Raw genomic sequence first — 19,860 nt, forward strand, 5'->3', positions numbered from 1 at the left:
CAGCAATGCCGACCAGACACCGGTCTGGACAACATGTGCTGCCTTCTGTCCAGAAGGTGTATGGGATGGAGGTGTATGGGAGCCCTGGAAGTAGAAGGGAGTGAACAGCAACTGGTCTCATGTTAAAAGTAACTAAATCAAGAAAAAAATTACCCTTGCAGACAGTGTGTTTATTGTTTCTTAAAGCTTCTAATCTAGGGCAAATATGTTCAGATTACAACTGGAAACCAAGAATCTTTTCCTTTCTGGGAAGAACAGACTTATCTGGTGATCTTCTAGAAGACCATTTTGATATGCCTGTCAGAATGAAGCTGTGCTTGTCATTGACCATTAACCATACAAGACATCTCTGTCAAAACAACAAGCAGCTTTTTTCCCCTCCCTTTCTTTCCCTTCGCTGAGTTGCAGGGTGTAGCCGGTTCTCAGAATGTGTCCCTGCTGACTGCTGGAAAGCGACAAAGCTGTATCATTTTTCAGCTGAAGAAAGAGCAAAGAGTGCACCTTCACTAGTGCTGAACTGCTGACATTAATCAAACTATCACTTTACTCTAGTTTGTGTGGATACAGTGATACCACCATGCCGGGAGGATTGTGGGAACCAGCAGGCACAAACAATTCAGCTAAGCTTTCCAAAATGCCAGGGCCTCTTTTCAGTGCTTCCCTTTTTCAGCTAAGATCTGCTGCTGAAAATAACTCTCCCTTCCAATGGATGGCCCTGTTTGAGGACTTTGTGTGCCCACAATGCATGACAAGTGGAGTTAGTTATTGTCAGCATGCCAAGAATAGAATTTTATGGGGAGAGGGAGGGCAGCAAAGCTATTCCTGAACAGGCTGAGACTTTTTAACACCTGTTACTGAGGTAACCATTGCACACACATGCTCCAGGGTTGTATGGAGTCATCAAGGTCTTCTGTAATGCTTCCAAGCAATGTGCTTCCTGAGCCTGCAAACTTACTGGCTGCCACTGACACACTGGCTAGTGCTCAGTACTTCTGTTGGACCCTAGCTGCACATTTACTATGTGTGTAGTTTGCTCTTACTTGGCAATGATATTCCCCTATGCTTAGAGGAGGTCAGCAGTAACATGAGATTTCCAGCACTTGTCCTTTAAGAATCAAAGCATAGGCAAATCAGAAGATATTTGCTTGTTGACAGAGCATATAGACTGGAGGCTGCAAAGCTGGAGACCTGTCCTACTGGTGCACTTCGAAACATCTGCATGGAGGTGACCACTTCGGTCACCCCATCCAATTTCCTGTTGTTACAAGCGACCACATAAAAGGCTCTATACGGCCCAGCAGGATTCACAGAACATTTGCTCCCCATGCCTCAGTGCACCCTAGACCACAAAGCACTTCCTGACCAACCGTGAGCCAACTTAGATTGATAGGGCAAAAGATCAAAAGCCACAAACTCTGCTACACCACAGGATGATGGCAGGCAAGCTCAAGGGCCTTGCCAGCATCCCAGCAGTTTGGCAGGAGAAGGACGCTTGTTAGCTGAAAGTGCAGGGAGAAATCTGCAGAGGAGGAATCCTGGGAAACTTGCTCTTGGGTTGCTCATGCTTTTAGGAAGTTTGTAAGAAGCATTGGCAAGCTCAAACTGCACGTGCAATGAGCAGTTAAGAAAGTGCTTGACGCAAGGTCATGAGCCCCATTACCTGAGCGTTTTCCATCTATGCTGCTTGCTATTCTCTGCGATGTAGGGATGGGATTCAGTTCATCTAATATCAGAGGTCTACGGAGCAGACATCTCAATCTGAGCTCACTATCCTTGGCTCCCTGGGTAGACAGGGGAGAGAAATAGCCACTCCAGGGGCACGCTCCATCTGACCTGTCCTAGACATTTACATTAGAAAGAGAGGTACTGTTCCCAGAGTGCCCTATGTCCATTGATTATACAGGGATTCTAGAGGACAAGCTCAGAAAAAGATATCTGCATTTTAGACGTCTTCATCTGACCAGATGAATCTCACCCAAAGCACCCACCTGGTGCTCAGGAAGAAATGAGTTTGGAAGACCTGCTGATGGGTTGGGCTGCAGCAAACTTCGTTTCTCTTCTGATCCTCTTGAGTGAGCACAGCATTAAGGACCATCGAGACCCCCAACTCACATCTACATGCACTGTCTCAGGACACCTGTTCTGGGAGACAACAGACAGTCTAATGACTCAAAGAGAGGTGTGACAGGATGGAGAAACTCATCGCAGCCAACTTCTGAAGAATGTAAGAGAGCATATCCAAACTCAGATATTGTCACTGGACAGCTAGTGTCCCTAGTACTGTGTCATCACAAGCAATCCTGACCAGATTATGTGGATACTCAAGCCTCAGGAATACGTGTATATAACAGTATGAGTGAGTGAAATACTTTTTATTTTAAAATGAATCACCCTTCCCCTCTTATCAGGTCTTGCATTGAACTTTTCTGCATTTTTATTCCTCTCACAACATTAGTTCCTACAATGGGGAAGCAAGTCTGGATTTGGAAATGAGTTTGGACATAGGGTTCTGGGCTTGAAAGGGTGTCAGAGCAAACTGGTGGTTTTGGACTTATAACCCTACTGAGTTGTTAGCTTTAATCAGAGTCTAAGGTTACCTTGTGCTTTCCAAGTGAGAGGCATTCGCTTAGATTTGCTTTGAGACTTGGCCTCCATTTGCCTGAAAGATCTGTGAACTTCCACAAACCTTTGGTTTTTGGCTCACTTGTTATATAGGCTTATGATAAAGTACAAGAAATTCACTGCTGCGTTTTGATGTACATAGTCATTTATGCCAATGCAAAGTTTGCAAATGTATATTAAAATTCATGCTGATATGGAAGTATCTTGCACTCCTTTTGTTTGTAATTATTCCCATTGTTACAGAGAGTCTGACCTCAAGTTTTCAGCTTTTACTCCTTCCCCTCGAACATTTGAAGTACAAATTTTTGTAGGAAAGGCACCTACCTTCTTTAATCTGAGGCTGGCTCAACATTTTCTGAGTGACAACCTGGACACAAACCCCCAGGTTCACAAGGGTGTGGGGGGGAGGAACTGTGGGAAATTGTATTAGACTGACCGCAGTAAGTTTCAAGGAAACATACAGCAGATCTGAACATAAGGCTGATACAGCTGAACATATAAGTGAGATCCTCTGTCCATGGAGAGTTTTTTCCAGAACATTTATGCACTTGGAGTAAGCTCTGGAACCTGCCACCAAAGGACAACTCAAAGTATCTCCTGGGTTTGCAGTCAATGACCAGGGAACCGGAGTTAATTACTCCCTTCTGGTATACTTAACCAGAATGGTTATACTTAACCTGGTCATGTCTTTGACCAGGAATGCTCACTTTCAAAGTCTTGTTGAAGGGCATCCTGCAAAGGTTTCAGATGCTTTTGGCTTCTTGATAGATTGCTAGGATCTTTACACACTGGGATAAACAAGCCAGCATAATGCATGGTCGGTATGCACTCTATAGCTGAAGTTTCTGTTTCAGTGGTCTGTTAAAATCCCACCCTATTCAGCCGCCCACCTTTATCATTGCTAACACGGTTGTCACATTTTAAGCAGTATTCTCCATACAGAGGTACGATCGACCTCCAAGTTTCCAACTACCTCCCCAATGTATCTTTATTTTTTAACACATACACCCTAGAAATAGAGAAATATGGCCCAGAGAAACCAAACCTGGACAAACCAAAGTACTTAGGTACTCAGTTCAACGCAACCTTCTTGTATAACGGCAAGTCGCAAAGATGGTTTTGGAAAATCTTACTAAACTCGAACTCAAAGCAGTGGGGCTAGTTTTGTAGATGCTGTTTTCACTTAATCACCCTATCTGTTCACATGTTGCAAGTTATGCATTGGATCAAAGACTTTTGACACATCTTAGTTGCACATGGAAATAGGCTTAAAGGGAGACGAATTTTTGTTCTGGAACAACCCTCAGAAAACCAGAGGGTTGTTTAATTAGGGCTCACTCACCCAAACACTGCCAAGATCCAAAAGAAGGCAGTCTTTTGGCTCACTTGTAGACATGGTGAGGAACATTGGGACTTAGTTGCCTCCCATGGCCGTGGGTGAGACCCCCAGACACATTGCCTTAATTCTCTTGAATGGCTTTGGCAGACATGGGTCAAATGACTTACAATGAGGAGCCACCAAAGAAATGAGAAATGATGCCATCCCTACAGCACAGTATTTTGAATGTTGTGCAATCAGAATGTGACAAAGATTCAACTCAAGAACAGGAAAGGTAAATGTGGGTTAGACACACTGGTTTAGAGGAAACCACAGGTGCAATCTGGGTCTAACTGTGTTTGTACACACATAGGAAAAATCTATATCTCTGTTAAAGCAGGAATTGCTGCTCTATAGAGATATTATCCCACTGGCTTTGAAGAAGTGAGGCTGCATGTGCAGATGAGGGATTATTGACACAAACCTAGAATTGGTACCTCTTTTAGAACATTGCCATTATGAGAGGACTTGTTTAGTTCAGAGATAATATTCTCATTTCCTTTCTGGCAGCAATTCAGCCTGCTAAAATAAACTGTAGGATGCTTTACACTGATAGGAAAAGACATATTCCTGTGTCATAGTCTAAAGGGGTAAAATATATTCATTTTTCAAAGCAGTCCAGGTCATTTATCTGCATTGTGGCTTTGTCACAAGCAAGATTTTAGTCAGTATGTTTCCACAGTGCAGCCTTAGGTCTTGATGTGAGTCTTCTGCTGCACCGGCTGCAGCTTTCTTCTTGATTTTGGGCTATGGTCTGCCAGATTCCTATAGTTCCAAGTCTAGTTGCAAACCATGCACTTGCTTTGCTTTACCAAAGGGTTGGGTCCTAAAGGTTAAGTAAGCCACAGATGAGAATCGCATGAGTCTGAGCCAAGTTTAAGAAAAATCCCAAGTTCTTAGGAAAGTATTATTACTCTAGGTCAAGCCAGGCAAAAGATTTGTAAATGTTACTGACTGAGACAAAGTAAAACGTAAAGGATGTGTGCCAGATCCCAGTGCCCATTGCCTGTGTTTTGTACAGCTTTGGTCACTGCAGTTCATCTTAAAATGAGGATGTTTATTTCTCACTAGTGTAACTCAGCTTTGCCAATGGGATTTTGGAGAGAGTTTAGAAGACTATAACTTCCTTGGCCAGCAATCGAATCTGCCTGGCTTTAGCCCAGGACAATTCTTTTCTTGTCCCAGTTAGAAAACTGTCCTGCCCTAAAGGGAGAGACATTCTCATTGCTTTCCTCCCGCTGTGGTGCCCTGAGAGCATATATAATGAGATAACATTGTGTTCACATTAAAAAATGTCCCTAACTCATGGCAACCGCAAAGCTATGACGACTCATCAAAGCGTAACTGCTCTTTTGAGAAGTAAAGCAGCACTAACCCTGGCTCAGAAGTACCAACCCAACTCATGTCACCAGCAATCAAACACTGACAGCAGCTAATGCTTCTTGAGCCACCTGTCCAAAATGGGCCCGTGTCCTCAGTGTGAGTAGCCTAGCACTGTGACCACCAGAGCTAGACTCCCTCGCTGACTGAGCAGAGGGTGAAATGCATCTCATCCCAAGAAAAGGTGCCTCTATCTTGGGGTAGGGACCCCTGCAAGGAGCTGTCTCTAGTTCAAATTATCCAGCCGTAGTGTTACTCAGATCTGCCAGCACAGCCCTGTGGGGACACGCATTTAATACCGCATACTTCTTGCTTGAAAAAGGCTATAATATTTGGCCATGGGTGAATGCTAAGCAAACCACATCTCTGTCATTTTATGTTTGACACGAGTCACTTAATCTAGGTGTTTATGCACACAAATATCACATGGGAGAGGCCAGAGATTCCTGTGGTTCAAGGTCATGGGCAAGGTTAGCTCAGTCAAGGTTGATGTGTTTAACTACACAAACAGCAGGGCTTGTCTTTTTGTCTTTTCTTCAAAGAAAGGCAGAAGTTATGGTGAAACAGCCTTCCCAGAACTGAGGCAACCCCTGGCTTATTGTACTCTCACTTTCCCATTGAAAGGTTGACACGTGTGGCTGAAGCAACAGGAAAGCTTATTTTCAATTTAAAAACACCTGTGTTCAGATGCAACAAAATATTCAGGCTCCTTACTCCTCAGTGAAATCAAACTAGGCAAAATATATGTGTTTAGGGCTTCCCAAGTGAAATACTGTGAACTTAAATACATTTATCGTTGGAAAAAGGAGGTGCAGCTGAACTAAGCTGGTGGCTCAAAGCCACAAAGTCTGTGACAAAAGCCAGCCCCAGGCTCCCGGCATAAACCCGAGTCTGACTCATGCTCTGCTGTGAGGCATGTACTGCACACCTCTGTAGGGTTTGCAGTAGTGAGGAATTTATTATGTATGCTGGACATAGACCCAAATCCCAAGACTCTTCTATTACTTCTCTCTGCCCTTTGCTAAGGCAAACCTTTAAAGGAAACCAGGGAAGAAGTTTTGCCTGAATAGAGGTAAAAGGATAAGATCCTCAGGTTTTGGCTCACTGAAAAGATTCCTTTTAATTGTGCTTCTACACAGGATCCTCTTACTCGTTTAAAAAAAAGTATATGAAATAAATAAGGGTTCCTGCTTTACTTCAACTAGCCGACACATCTCATCCTCTCTCATCCTCCCTAGGGAGCCATCGTAGCGAACTGTGCTGTGGCCTTCTTTCCATTCATGCTTTTAAATGGGCCTGCTTGAAGTCTTTATAAGGATCCCCATGAAGAATTAAAACATCACCAGACCAAAAATTAATTACTTTTCCATCTTTGAAAGTTAAAAAAAAAAGTAACCTCTTTTGTCAATTAGTCTGTTTTCTATCTGCTTTTGACCCTCACCTGATTTATTTAAAAATAAAATACAGGCAAGCATTTTGATTACCTATTGTTGAGAAACTATTAATTCAAGGAAATGTTTGCAGTGGAAGGAAACTTAAGTCAAATAAGATTTAATCTTGGAATAGTGCTAGGAGCAGTCTGAGTGTCTGCAGAGCTTGCAGTGCAAGACACAATGACTTGAGTGCCGTGCCTTGCAGATGAATTAGCACTTCCCTGAGCGCAGCACAGTGCCAAGGATCGGGACCCTTCCATTCTGCACCCCTGCTGATTCAGAGCCCACCTCCAGCACACCTGGAGAGATGGCAGGAGGGGAAGGAGTTTTCCATAAAATAGGTAGTTAGTATTGCTTGCTATCATGCTAGAAATCATCTTTCTGGCTGGTTTCATCTAATTGCTCTGGTCCAAAAGGAACCCAAAAGAGAACAGGGAGACATGAGTGAAAGTGTCTCCCTTCTCCAGACCTCTGTACAATATGGGAAGATGTTCTGGTGTGCAAAAGGGTTTTCATATGAGCACTATTTCCTTACTGGGTGCCAGGAAGCAACTGATTTCTCAGATTTTCTGTGCCAATGGCTGGTATACGGCACCAGTAGACTGCAAATGCTGTAGTGCAGAGTAGGATCAAAGTCTGGAGTTTTGATTCACCTAATCATTGTTAAAAGATAGAGGTCATTTGGGTATCACAGGGCTGGATAAGAAGCCACCACCATCATCAACATTTAGGAATATGCAGGTCCACATGACAAGACCACCTTTAAAATTCATCTACATGTCCTCAGTCCAATCCCTCCCTCATAAAGTCCAGAGTCCTTGGTCTGTAAAGACTGTGGTGGCAAAGAACAAAGTAGATATGATTTGTCCACAAATGCTTTCTCACTGTAAAGCCCAACATAAATGGAAAAATAAAATAATATCAATAATAATAATAATAATATTAGATGTGAGGGGGAAGATCAATCTCTGCAACCTGAGAAACTCAGCTTCTGCCTAGAGCAATCTAAAGCCTTGCTTAGCGGAAAGTTCTGCAACGTGTCTGTTTGTTGAAATGCTCCAGCTCTAACAGGAACTAAGCAAGAAAAGCTGGCAAGGCAAAGCAGAAGCTGATGTGACAGGAAAGATTGAACAGGTTTTAATTTATCTAGACAGCTCTGACATCACTGCATGCCCAAAGGATGGTGTTACTAATGGATTGAGCAGCACATCACAACAGGTCACGAACCCGGGGCACTTTGCCTGTGAGAGCAGTGTGCTCCCCTTTACTGGAAGAAACCTCCGCATCTACACACAGAGCACAGGGCCTCCCTGTCACATGTCTGCAAGGCTGAATAATTCAGTGGGGAAGGAAAGAGAAGGAGGGGGACAAGGAGGGACCAAGTGTTCTCAGACTTGGACAAGCTGAGGAATAGTGCTGTGCCCAAGTTACCCATGAAAGTTGAAGGAGCCGCAGGGTGTACCACTACCACTGCCAAGGAATTGCCACAGCTAAATGGACTCATCCAAAAGGCACCGGGAGTCTAAAAACATTATCCTTCAAACTTGCAGAAGCTCGCCTTGCAATGTAATGCAGTGGAGGCTGAGGGCAGTCAGCATGTTGCAAGGTTGAGCCCCCTGCCAGGAGCAGGATTGCAGATGACAAAACTCCCAGTGGTAGCTTTTCCTGCTCACCAGCATATTTATCTGTGTGCTCTGCTCAGTACCGAAGGCAGGAGGCGGCGAGGACCTGCACAACCTCCATTCCCCTGAGATTGCCTCCGCTCGAGAGCAGGGCCTTGAAGAGGATGTTCAGGCCAAGCTGGTGTGCAGGTACGCTGTGTTCAAAGGCTATCAGAAAAATAATTTCCTGATAGTTCCATGGCCACTCTAGCAAGACCAAGGTTTCTGTTTATCTGCTGAGCTTCTCTTCCTGCCCCCACTCCCAACTAAAATTAGCACTGAGCACTGAAGTGGAAAGACACTCCAAACAAATTCTTATACAACCCACAAATCTCTACCTGGGCTGATTGCTCAAGTTGCCTTATTAGCATTGCACCTGCTTTAAGCTGTGATGCTGCCAAATTAGATGGAAAAACATGCAAATACCATGTAGCACATTAGCATGCTTACTGCACAAAGGTGAAGATTAGTTGGAGGGGAAGAAGTACTAACATCATTTGGCTAATTATTGAAGCAAGAAAATTAGGGTGACTGAAAAAATGCATAAGTATCATTCCAATCCTATAGTCAAATTGCCATAAGGCTCACTGGATAGCACAAAGACTGTCTGTCTGCAGCTCTTCTGTATAGTGACTGGTATCAGTGAAGAGGCTCCTTACCCCCCAGTTTGCTTAGAAGACAAGTCTAGCTTTCTACTTTAATAAACAAAAGATAGGAATTTGCTATTTGTGATGCAAATAGAGGCATGAAACCAGGCAATCCACAGAATACTTGAGGTTGGAAGGCACCTCTGGAGAGCTACTGGTCCAACCCTCCTGGTCAAGCAGCGTCAGCTAGAGCAAGTTTCCCAGGAGCATGTCAAGTTCGGTTTTGAATATCTCCGAGGACAGGGACTCCACAGCCTCTTTGGGTAATCTATTTCAGTGTTTAGCCACCCTCACAGTAAAGAAGTGTTTTCTTCTACTTAACTCTAGGGATATGAACAAAGATGATGTTAAGAGAAAGATGATAACATCAGTAATGCTAAAAGTGAGAAATGCCAGATCTATGTTTGCCTGAGTGATTGCATACTTCAGGCCTTTGAGTGTGTATCCTAAACATTTAATGATGTGAAGTACTGTGGGAAAAACTGTAGGTACTCATACAAGTAAGCCTGTATCATAATGTGTACATACAAGGAGGCTGTGCAGGCAGCCTTCATCCTGCTTAACTTCAGAGTGTTTGTCTTTGCAATCTAAACAACAGGTTTTCATCATTATTTGACTAAAAATTTCCAAGGTTTCTATTTTTTTTCTTAAGGTGAAGTTACAGTTTGTTAGCAGGAGCCCAAGAGGGAGAAAAGAAATACCAAATTTTGAGCAGCTCCCATCTCAGCAAAACCTGAACAGAATTTCACAACCTCAAGAAAATGCACATCTGTAGCCTAACGCCTCTGCTTTTCCTAGGTTTCCAAGGGGCACAGCAAATGAAAGTGGCCTCGTTCAAAACAACTTTCTTCTTCAAAGCACTTGCTATAATGATAAGCACAAGGCAGCCTATATGCATGGGGTGTCATATGCTCTGGCAGACATGTGCTGGCAAGTTTATTTAAAACATACATCCAGGTCTCTGCAGCGCACCAGTGCCCCACAGCGGAGTTGGCTGAGGGCACTGTGTGCTTGTTCATGCCCAGCAAACTGCCTCAGATTGCTGCTACTTGGGCTCAGGCACTGACGGTGTGGAGAGCAGCTGTGGCACAGACCCACGTTTCCGCATCCCAGTTGAGTTACGCTGTGACGTCTGGAGGGCAGGCAGCAGTGGCCAGGCAGCAGATGTCGGCACCTTCAGCCCTCGCAGCTGTTTGCTTCAGTGATCGGGAGCCAGGGCTCCTATTTCCCAGGGGACGAGCACAGCTGGCCATCCTTCACGGGTGCCCACCCCTCTGGCATGAGAAGCCTTCAGCTGTCACCTCTCCAGGAGGTCTCTACTGTCCCCAGTGGTATTACATGCTCCTGAAATGCACGGGACCACCTTCCCAGCACACAGGCATCTTCAAAGGAGGCTCTCCTTTTAAAATTTAAAATCTACTTTGATAATTTTCTTCTTAGAGAGCCATAGCTAGTTAGCTTAAAACCGTCTGATTTCTTTCCATAAACAAAGACTTTTAGTTCTGTGAGGAGCTAAGTATAGGAGTGTCCCATTGGTTTCCTGCCTTATTTTTCTGGGCTGTCCCAGTTCGTTGCTGCCTGAGAAGCTGCTATACAGCCTTCTCCTTTGCTCTCCCAATAGCTCTGATCAAATTTGAGCAGTATAAGCGTATAAGAAATATGCCAGTATTGCAGGGCGAACTATGCTATCCACCGCAGTAGAGAGATTTCATGCTGGAAGACTCACATTCTGGCATGGCAGCATTTTCAGTTTTTCCCCTGGATGTCCATGGAGGAGGAAGAAGTTCCTCTTAGCTTCCCTTATTAATTGATCTGCAGTGGTCAAGGTAGTCCCAGCTTAGGAGGGCACAAATACACAGAATGCTCTCTCAGGCTAGCAGTATTTGTGTATCAGACTCCTGAGCCCCTGTCATGAGTACGAGAAATAACTATTTACCAAGTGCCAATCCTGGTCCAGGACCTGGAAACCAGCTCTACAGACCAAACGACAACTACTGTAGCTATTTTTAGTATAAATTGGTTTCTGTTCAGGTTTATATTAAGCCCACCTAGCTAACTCTGCTTATGATTTAAGAGAGGATTTTAACCCGTATCTCAAGAATGGAAGAGAACATTAGTTCATTTTCTGATGCAAATATCTTAGGAGATTTGTTACCTATGACGAAGGAGATCATCTGGCAGAACACTTCATTTTGATAACTCTATCCTGATCAGCTCTTCTCTTCTTTCATACTCTTTAATGATGAGCTCTAGTCCTCCACGATTGAATGAGGAGGGCTGCTTTTCACCAGAGCGCACTACAATATGGCAAGCTGTTTGCAGGATTGCATGGTGTGGCCTGGAGGCGTGGGATGGAGCTTGGCACACGTCCTGCTGAGACTGTCAGAGAGGAGAGAGCGAGCCTGCCAGGAGAAGTAACCAGAGTCATCCTCAGGAAAGTGGTCGCTGAGATTATATGGGACATAACAAATACATGTACCAAAGTCCTGAAGCCAAACATATGGATCTCATTCTCTGTTCAAATAGTATTTTGTCATGTTTGGAAGTAGAAATACAGGCCAAAAGAGCTGCCTAATATGCTCATTTAGAAATGACTACCTGGTTGTTCCTTTGGTTCAGTATGAAATGGTCCAACCTGTATTACTGAGAAATACTGTAGACCACTGTCTGAAAAAGGTCCCCTTTAACTGAGGTGGCCTCAATTTCCATGCCTGCTTCCCAGATAAGTTTGCTTTCAGTTGTTCTTGTTTGCAAAGTGCAATTAGCACTTTGCACACACTTGATCAGGTGCTAATTTAACTCAGGGTACTATTTACCTTCCTAAATATGTGCTAATAGTTCTCTTTGAGGAGAAAAAAAAAGGGGGAAAGGGGGGGGGGGAAGGGGAGGGAGATCGAGATAGAAAGCGTCAGACAAAATATTTTTAACCAGATCAAAATAATGACATTCATTTTCCTATTCATCTCTGACTGAGTCATGCAAATTGTCCCAAACAGAAGGATAAGCAGCAACAACAACAACCACCAGCTCAGAGAAGACGGGGATGGAGAAGGACACTCCAGGATCTGCACCATCCTTGGGCAGTGGAGCCCCTCCAGTAGCTTGTGTGGCCAGGCGCTCCTTGTTAAAAATACAGAACGATTCCCCAATAAAATGTTTCATACATTCTTTTTAACTCAGAGCATTCAATGGACCTGCAAACTGTTGTTCTGAGGCACCTAAAGGGGCAGTAATTTGTCATGGGGCTGGGGAAGCGGTGAATAACAGCATCTCTTCTTGCCCTGGAGATGTAAACAGGTACTGCAGTCTCCTCCGTTTCTCGACTGTTTTTTTTTTTTTAAGGTTTGGAAATTAGTTGGTAAACCTTTGATATGCAACATCTAATGTATTGTGGGGCTAGCTTGTCACAGGTGCTACTCAGTATTGCTTGGGGAAAGAAAATCAAGTTTGGAAAAAAAGGGCTGTTGGAAGCAGGTCCCCCCAAACCTGAGGAAAGTGAACATCACTAGTCACTTTTGAAAACTTTTGCACCTGTTGTAACTTTCACTGCCAGATACAGCTGAGCCCCTCGTGGGCTCTGGATTAGCAGAAACATTAGGAAAGACTAAAGTTCTTTTTCTCTACCCTCATTTTACTTGGCTTAAGTTGTAGAAATTCCATCATTTCCTCAAAACAGTAATTGATGACTGAAAAATTTCCTTGTCAAAGATGTTTCCTGTTCCAATATAATATGCCATGTCATCCTTTGTTTTACGCAAGATATTTAAAAAATCCCTATAAATGTGCAGACTTAGTCTAGTGGATCCCTTGACATTTTTCTCCCTGGAAAACACCCTTCAGAAACTCTCCTTTACTCTGAGGCTACCCTGGTTAATAAAAAACAGAAAGAAGGATTTGCACCTTAACAGTCAGGTATAAGTTTCTTCTTGATCTCTCCTGGGTGCCTGTGTGGTTTTTTTCTGTGTATGTGTGTGTATAAAGCACATAGAAAATGATAGTGGCAACTTTAGGAACACGATTTGGAGCCCCTTAGGCATTTTGGTAAATGGGATGATTTTAATCTAGAAGAGGATTATCACCATAATGCAGGGCATAAAGGCAGCAGGATTTCCATAAGTTTCTTTTGGAGAGCAAAAATGCTTTTATTCCTGAGGTTCAGAGGCCACAAGGTATGCCAGCACTTACATACTTTGTGTGATTGGTTTTCTAGGCCTAATGTTAGCCAGCCAAAGAAAAAGCATCATGGCACCTGGACATTTAAGCCACTTTAGCTGAGGTTGCCAGCTGGCCTGAATTTCTGCTGGACAATGGGCTGGGAAGGCAGATTGAAAAACAGTAGCTTTAATTATTTTTCCTCCCCTAGGTTAAATATGATATAGCTCAAGAGTCAGAAGTTTCATAATTTCCATGAAAACATGGATTAACCGCATGAGAAGGCTTTGCACATGGCAGAGCACGGCCCAAACGCAGGGGGAGGAAGAGCTGTGGAAAGCGTGTGCTTGCACGCGCACGTGCATGCTCCCACGCACACACAGCGTGAGCTCCCAGCACCTGGATTACACCTGTCAAGGGCAGGGCTCTCCGGGGTATGCGACAGAGGCTGCATCCGGCCCTGTGGACAGCTGGCAAGGCAGGGGGCCCTGCCACTCATGATCGACTCCGTGGACTCCTCAGCCTTGGGGTGTTGCAGCAGGGAGAGGCCGTGGTGGTGCCAGGAGGAGCGCGGGACCTATGGGAAAACCTGGAGGCAATTGCAGGAGTCCCACCCGCAGGCTGGGTCGCATTTTGCTGGGATGGCGCTACAGGCTGCACCCGCTCAGGTTGGGGCACGTCTGCAGTCGCCATTTCAGATGGTGCTGATGGAAAAAATACCATGATTTCATCTCACAGAACTTTTACTCATCCAGCAAATGTATTCATTTACATACTTTATCTAGCTTTCCTGCCCAAAACTATTTCCACATATTTTCCTTACTCCGTTTAAATTGCTTTTACACCGTGTCTAATACCCCACAGGTCCCTTCAATTCACAACTGCTGTTATTTAGTGAAATGTTTTCCCTAGGTCAACAGACTTTCATTTCAGGGTAGATAATCCTCAGTATATCCCCCGCAGGGGGTAGGGCTCTGCTCTGCAACTGAGAGACTCTTTGTCAGGGTAATAAACTGAAAGCAGGATTTAGAAGAAATTACCTAGAAATAGAGCCCTTTGCTACAGCTTTTTATTCCTCCTTCAAGTCATGTTTTCCTAAGGGCTCTTCAGAAATAGGGATCAAGAATATGTATTATCTTTGCAGAATGAAACAAAGGGAACAGATGGATTAGCCTGCCAGGCATGACGGAGGGTTGATAGAAAAGATCATATATACTGAGGCCACCACAAAGACAAAGCAAAGCTCTACCTTTAAGCAAAGGTTGAAGAGTTATGTTTTAGGTTTTTTTTGTTTTTCACATCAAAATAGGCAGTTATTAAGCCTTGAAAGCACAGCTTATTTGGCTGGTTCTTAATTCCTACATGGCTTTCCTAGAGAAATAAAGAAGTTCTCTAGCATATGATCTCCCTAGTAAAATATGATTCATTGCATTGCTTAGCTTACAATGGTGCTGGATTTGAGTTTGAACTTCTTCCATAAGAGGCCATTCTTGACTTATTATCACTGATCTATTTTCTTATTGGTGTCTAGTTTCAAAGGTAGACATTTTAAGTCATGACAAGGTGCCTGAATTCCATCTTTCTGATTTACATGATTTCTTTAAAAAGCAATTTAGTTTTGCTGGTCCCTCTCCCCGCTCTATACCCATACGGCACTCGACAGTGTCTGATTATCTTTTCACAAAGAGCAAAAGCAGTTCTTAAACAAAATGTGATCATTGGGAAGGGTCATTTCGGTTTGTAAAATAGCTGTGAGTCAAAGAAGCTCTTCCCTGACTATCCAGACAGAAATGCTAAGGCCCTGCAAAACTAAATGATTTTTAACTCTTAGAGGTTTCACTGCTTCTGTTGACTGAACCCAGAACAACGTTTTTCTGAAAATCTCAGCAGTGCGGAGCATGTAAGTCCCAGCATTGTGGACAGTAATCAGAATTTATTAATGGATTAAAAGAAGCATTTTTACAAGCTCTGAGGGCCATCATGATTTGGCATGTCACAGTCACATATGAAACACAGAGGTGAAAGGAGCTCCTGGGTCACTGAATTCGGGCCCCTGCTGTGGCAGACAGCCAAGTCGTATAAGCCTATCCATAAATTTACCAGGTTGCAGCCCAGGGCTGTTTGGGGGGGTCGCTGCCTCTCTTGCACTTAGGAAAACGTTCTAGGACCTTGCCTATCTTTACAACTAACTTCTAACTTAAATTTTTTCCTGATAATCTTAATTCATTTAATGCAAAGAATAATACTGGCACAGAGAGAAGACCTCTCCTTCCCTAGCATTCAGTGTGAAGACACAGAAAGATACATGAGCTCAGGTCTTACAGTCTTCTCCTGTGAGGAGGTCGCCATAAGAGTCAGTCATGTACCTCTTCCAGATGCAAGTCATTTCACTAGATGACCAGAAACGTACCCTTGAATTCACCCTAGAACCACTTGAATTCTCATAAGTGTGTGTGGCGCAACAATATTGATTCTTGCCTTTCGCTAATGGAAGTACATCACCTATCCATTTAGGATCCCATCTGTGTGATGCATTGTGTCGCGCTCTGGCTCACAGTCACCCCGTGGCTCTGTTGAGAGTAGTAATATGGGGCGGTAGAGACAATGAGACACAGTAATATGGCTCTATTGTTTTAGCAGATAAACCTTTTTATGACAGCTTATAGTAACAATACCAATTAAGTTCTTAATATTTTGATATTTCTCTGTCTTGCTGATATATCTCAACTATTTGCAGGCGGCACATCTTGTTTTTTTGTGCTCAGGTGATTAAAGGGAATTTTCAATAACCTCAGGTCCTCAGACTGAGCCTTAAATAACTTCTCTAACAACTTCATTGCAGCACAAGAATTCCCTGTTCTAGCCAGTTGTCTGTCCTCTTCAGTGAGCTCTTTGGCTGGCATTCAGGCAAAATAGGCCTCATCTTTTGTTTTAAAAAATGTATTCTCAAATCTATGCGCATTAGGCCTAAAAGCATTTTAAGATCAGTTAATTGTATCAAAGATAGATATTAGCTTGATCTTGCGGGTGTCTTGCAACTGACCCGCTTACCTTCTTTCCTTACTTCCCCATTTGTGTTTATTTTTTCCTGAAGAATTATTCTAAACCCCTGTGTGTCACTGAGGCCAGTTTCATAGACCTATAACTTTACTGTTCTTTTCCCTGTCTTTACTGTACAAGCAGATAGCAGTCCTTGATGAAGAGCGTAACTATAAATCCTTGCTGGTGCATTTAAGACCTCCCAAGGATCAAGCTGAAGCCTGTCTTCAGCCTGAACTTGCTAACTTGGCGTTTTTCTACTGCCTGTAGTCCTGGATATCCAGATCTCCTGGATGTCCATGCAATCCTACAAAACAAGACTATGAGCAGTGAGTTTATTTGCACTTGATCGGTCTGTTTGTGTGAACTTTCTAAAGGTGTGTATATCCCCACTGGACCTACAGTCTTGAAAAGACTGAAAACTGTCCTAAGCTATTTACAGCTAGGGCTTTCTGTGTTTAGGTGCAAGACTCAGCATGAGGGGCTCCCACATGTGTTGGGGGTGCCTATGCACTACTTCAGTGTAGAGAAGTAAGCATGAGTCTGTGATCTTAACACACCGTTGTTAATATATGCATTCACCAGCAGCTGTGTTTTTTCAACGCGATGTATAATTTCCCAGAAGTCAGGCAACACAAGCTGAAATAAGTATTTAACACTGTGTATGATTTGTGCCCACCATCTGATTTGTCTTCCTGTCAACCTTGCCTTTGCCAACGTCATCTGATGACAATTTTCCACTTCAGTGAGAAGCTAATCTGTGAAAAAGGAGGCGAGGAGTGGGACCAGAAGGACTGGGGTCCATTGACAGAAGAGCTGTCTCTGTGAAAATGCAGAAAGTGATATCTTATCTGTTATCACAATAAGAAAAGGAAAGTCAGTACAAAGCAGGGGACAGTCAAATGCTGTGGGATCGCCTGCGTATTTCTCAGTCGGTAGCCAAATCTTTTACCTTTGATACTTCACCCGACAAAGTAGCTATGATGCTACTATGTAGCTATGACGGAGGATGCTGCCTTCTTGCACACCCTGTGCTGGGAGGGAGTCAGAGCTGTTCAGTGGGAACATATGGATTCCAAAAAGGGGAAGGTGGGGAGAGAGGAGGCAGGGGATCCACCACTCACCCCAATGAACCAGCAGTTTCCACGAATTGTTGTATAAAGGGACCATTTTCAGCTGCAAAATAAAGAGGATATGCTAGAGAGTGACAGCAGCTGGAATAACACAAATCAAAAGCAAAACAACATTCCTTGTTTTGATAGGGAGAAAAGTTCAAGAAAAGTCATCGGAAGGTCAAGAAAATTGTGGCTAATCAGCCTGAGCACAGGTATCTCATTGCCTGCCGCTGGTGAAGGTGGGGGAGAAAAGAAGCAAAGGGGCTGGAGCCCCCTTAGCCTCTGCGAGGCCCATGGGGATATGAGGGGCAGCACCCAGCTCCCTCCTGCAGCCACGCAGCTGTGGCCCATCTCTGCCACCGTTGTGAAAGGTGTGAGCACTCCCCGCTCCCCTGCTCAGGAGCACAGCTCCCCGTCCTCTCTGGAGGCCGCCGGCAGCACAGCAAAACCTCTCTGCAGGGAAGTTTTACTGTTTTAATTGGGTTTTTTTTTGATAGAACAATTTTTCAGATCCTGTCGCCTGCAAAGCCAGCTGGTTTAGTCATTCTGGGCTCATTGGGAGACAGCAGCGGTTGTACAAGTGCTACAAAATAAATTGTATTCAACGTCAGTCTCTGGCATCTTCGGACCTCCCAAGGCTGGAAGTGCGTGCTGGGCCCTTATGCTGAGAATTTCCCCTTCCAGCAGCACAAAGTTCCCAGGTCACAACTGCTGCTGCAGCACGGGCTAAAATCGTGCTGAAATCAATGACAAAATTCCTACAGATCTCAGTGAGGATCTGGATTAGGCACAAGAGATCTGTTCGTCACTCCTGTTTACCTTATGAGTCTTGTCCTTTTCCCTATGTATATGCACACATGTCCAGATATGGACACATACACTGTAAAATAGACTTATTTTAGTGTCTGTTTATTTTATAACAAAAGAGACTGTGTCCAGATAAACAGTCCCTTACTGTCCAGCTCCTGGCTAGTTTTGCTGGTGTGTGGCATTCCTTACATTTCACCAGAAATGCTGACACCCGGAATTATCACTAATATTTCAGATAATGGACTGCAGGGAGAAATGTTTCCATTGCTCCCAGTTTGATGAATGAAGAGAGAGAAGCAGCAGACCTGTGATCAGAAAATGGACAGCTGGGCATTTTCGACCCACTGAAGCAAGCGGAAAGCTCATGTCTTCACTTCTTTCTCCATAGATGTTTCTCTCTGCACATGTGGTGAGCAGGGTGGACTGCCGGGAGGTGCACGTGTCTCTCCGAGCAGCCACAGCCTGCCTGTGTTTCTGGGCTGCTGTCCCAGAGACCCCAGCACTGTAAACAGGCACAAGCCTCCCACTGCCTTGAATGAGTCCTCACAAGTATGGAAAATTTTCTCCTAAAATTTCTCCTGACTCTCAGCCTCTTCATGCTGCCAGCGCTGAGATCTCAGACAACTGCCTGGCAGCCAGCGATAATGATCCATCAATGCCAACAGCCAAGCATCAGTCACACGTGGCTGTCACTGTAGTGGCACAGGACTGGGGTACTGACACTGCACCCAAGGCGTTTCAACAGATAGTTTTATATTGACTTGATACCTCCTCTTGGCTTATCATCAAAGAAGCATCACACATTTTATGTCCAACTACTGCAAGTCCTGATTCCTTCTAGGCAGATAATGCTGTCCCAGCCATACAGGAAAAAGCCTGTGGGCCAAGTGAGAAAAGAAATCACTCCCTTCAAGCCCAGACTTCAGAGTAGAGGCTTGTGTTCCTCCAGCTGGCTAACCGTGCTGCTATCTGAGGAGCTAGTGAGAAAAGATTGCTAGCTCAAGCGGAAGAGGTGGGGTATAAGGCTTGGAAATATTTCTTTTGAATGTGTTCTCTTCTGGGTAATAATATCATGAAATAAATTAGGATGGAGCGTGTCATCTTTGAATCACTGTGGAGCCCACCTGTGACATGACTCATGGCCTTGATGACTTATTTAGGATGACTGAAACTCATGAGGGCCTGTGATTAAGACACCACCAGTGCCCATGAAGTGCCCTGACTTGTCAGGGCCCCAAATATAGAAGGTTTTGGTAGAACTGGGAAAAATTTTTGATGAATAAAGCATTCCATAGGAGGTAACTGCTCACATTCTTCAACAGGAGAAAGATCAGTGATTTTTAAAGCGATACTCACAGCCCAAATTGGGTCATACTTTAGATTAAAAAAGATATGATCTGAATACTTTAAGTGTGAGTGCTAACGTAAACACAATTCCCATCTGTTTCATTTGCACACACAAACACACACACACTTGAAGGGTGCAATTTGTATGATGCTGATTCTTCCCCGTGGCTTTTGTGAATTGCACACGGGAGAAGTGGGAGAAGAGATTTTGTCAATCTGCAATGGGAGAAGTGGAACAGCTTAAACCAGGGCTATCCAAACTGCAGACTGCGGTCT

This window comes from Struthio camelus, chromosome 1 (genome assembly GCF_040807025.1).
Source record: "Struthio camelus isolate bStrCam1 chromosome 1, bStrCam1.hap1, whole genome shotgun sequence".
In the NCBI taxonomy this organism is placed as follows: Eukaryota; Metazoa; Chordata; class Aves; order Struthioniformes; family Struthionidae; genus Struthio; species Struthio camelus.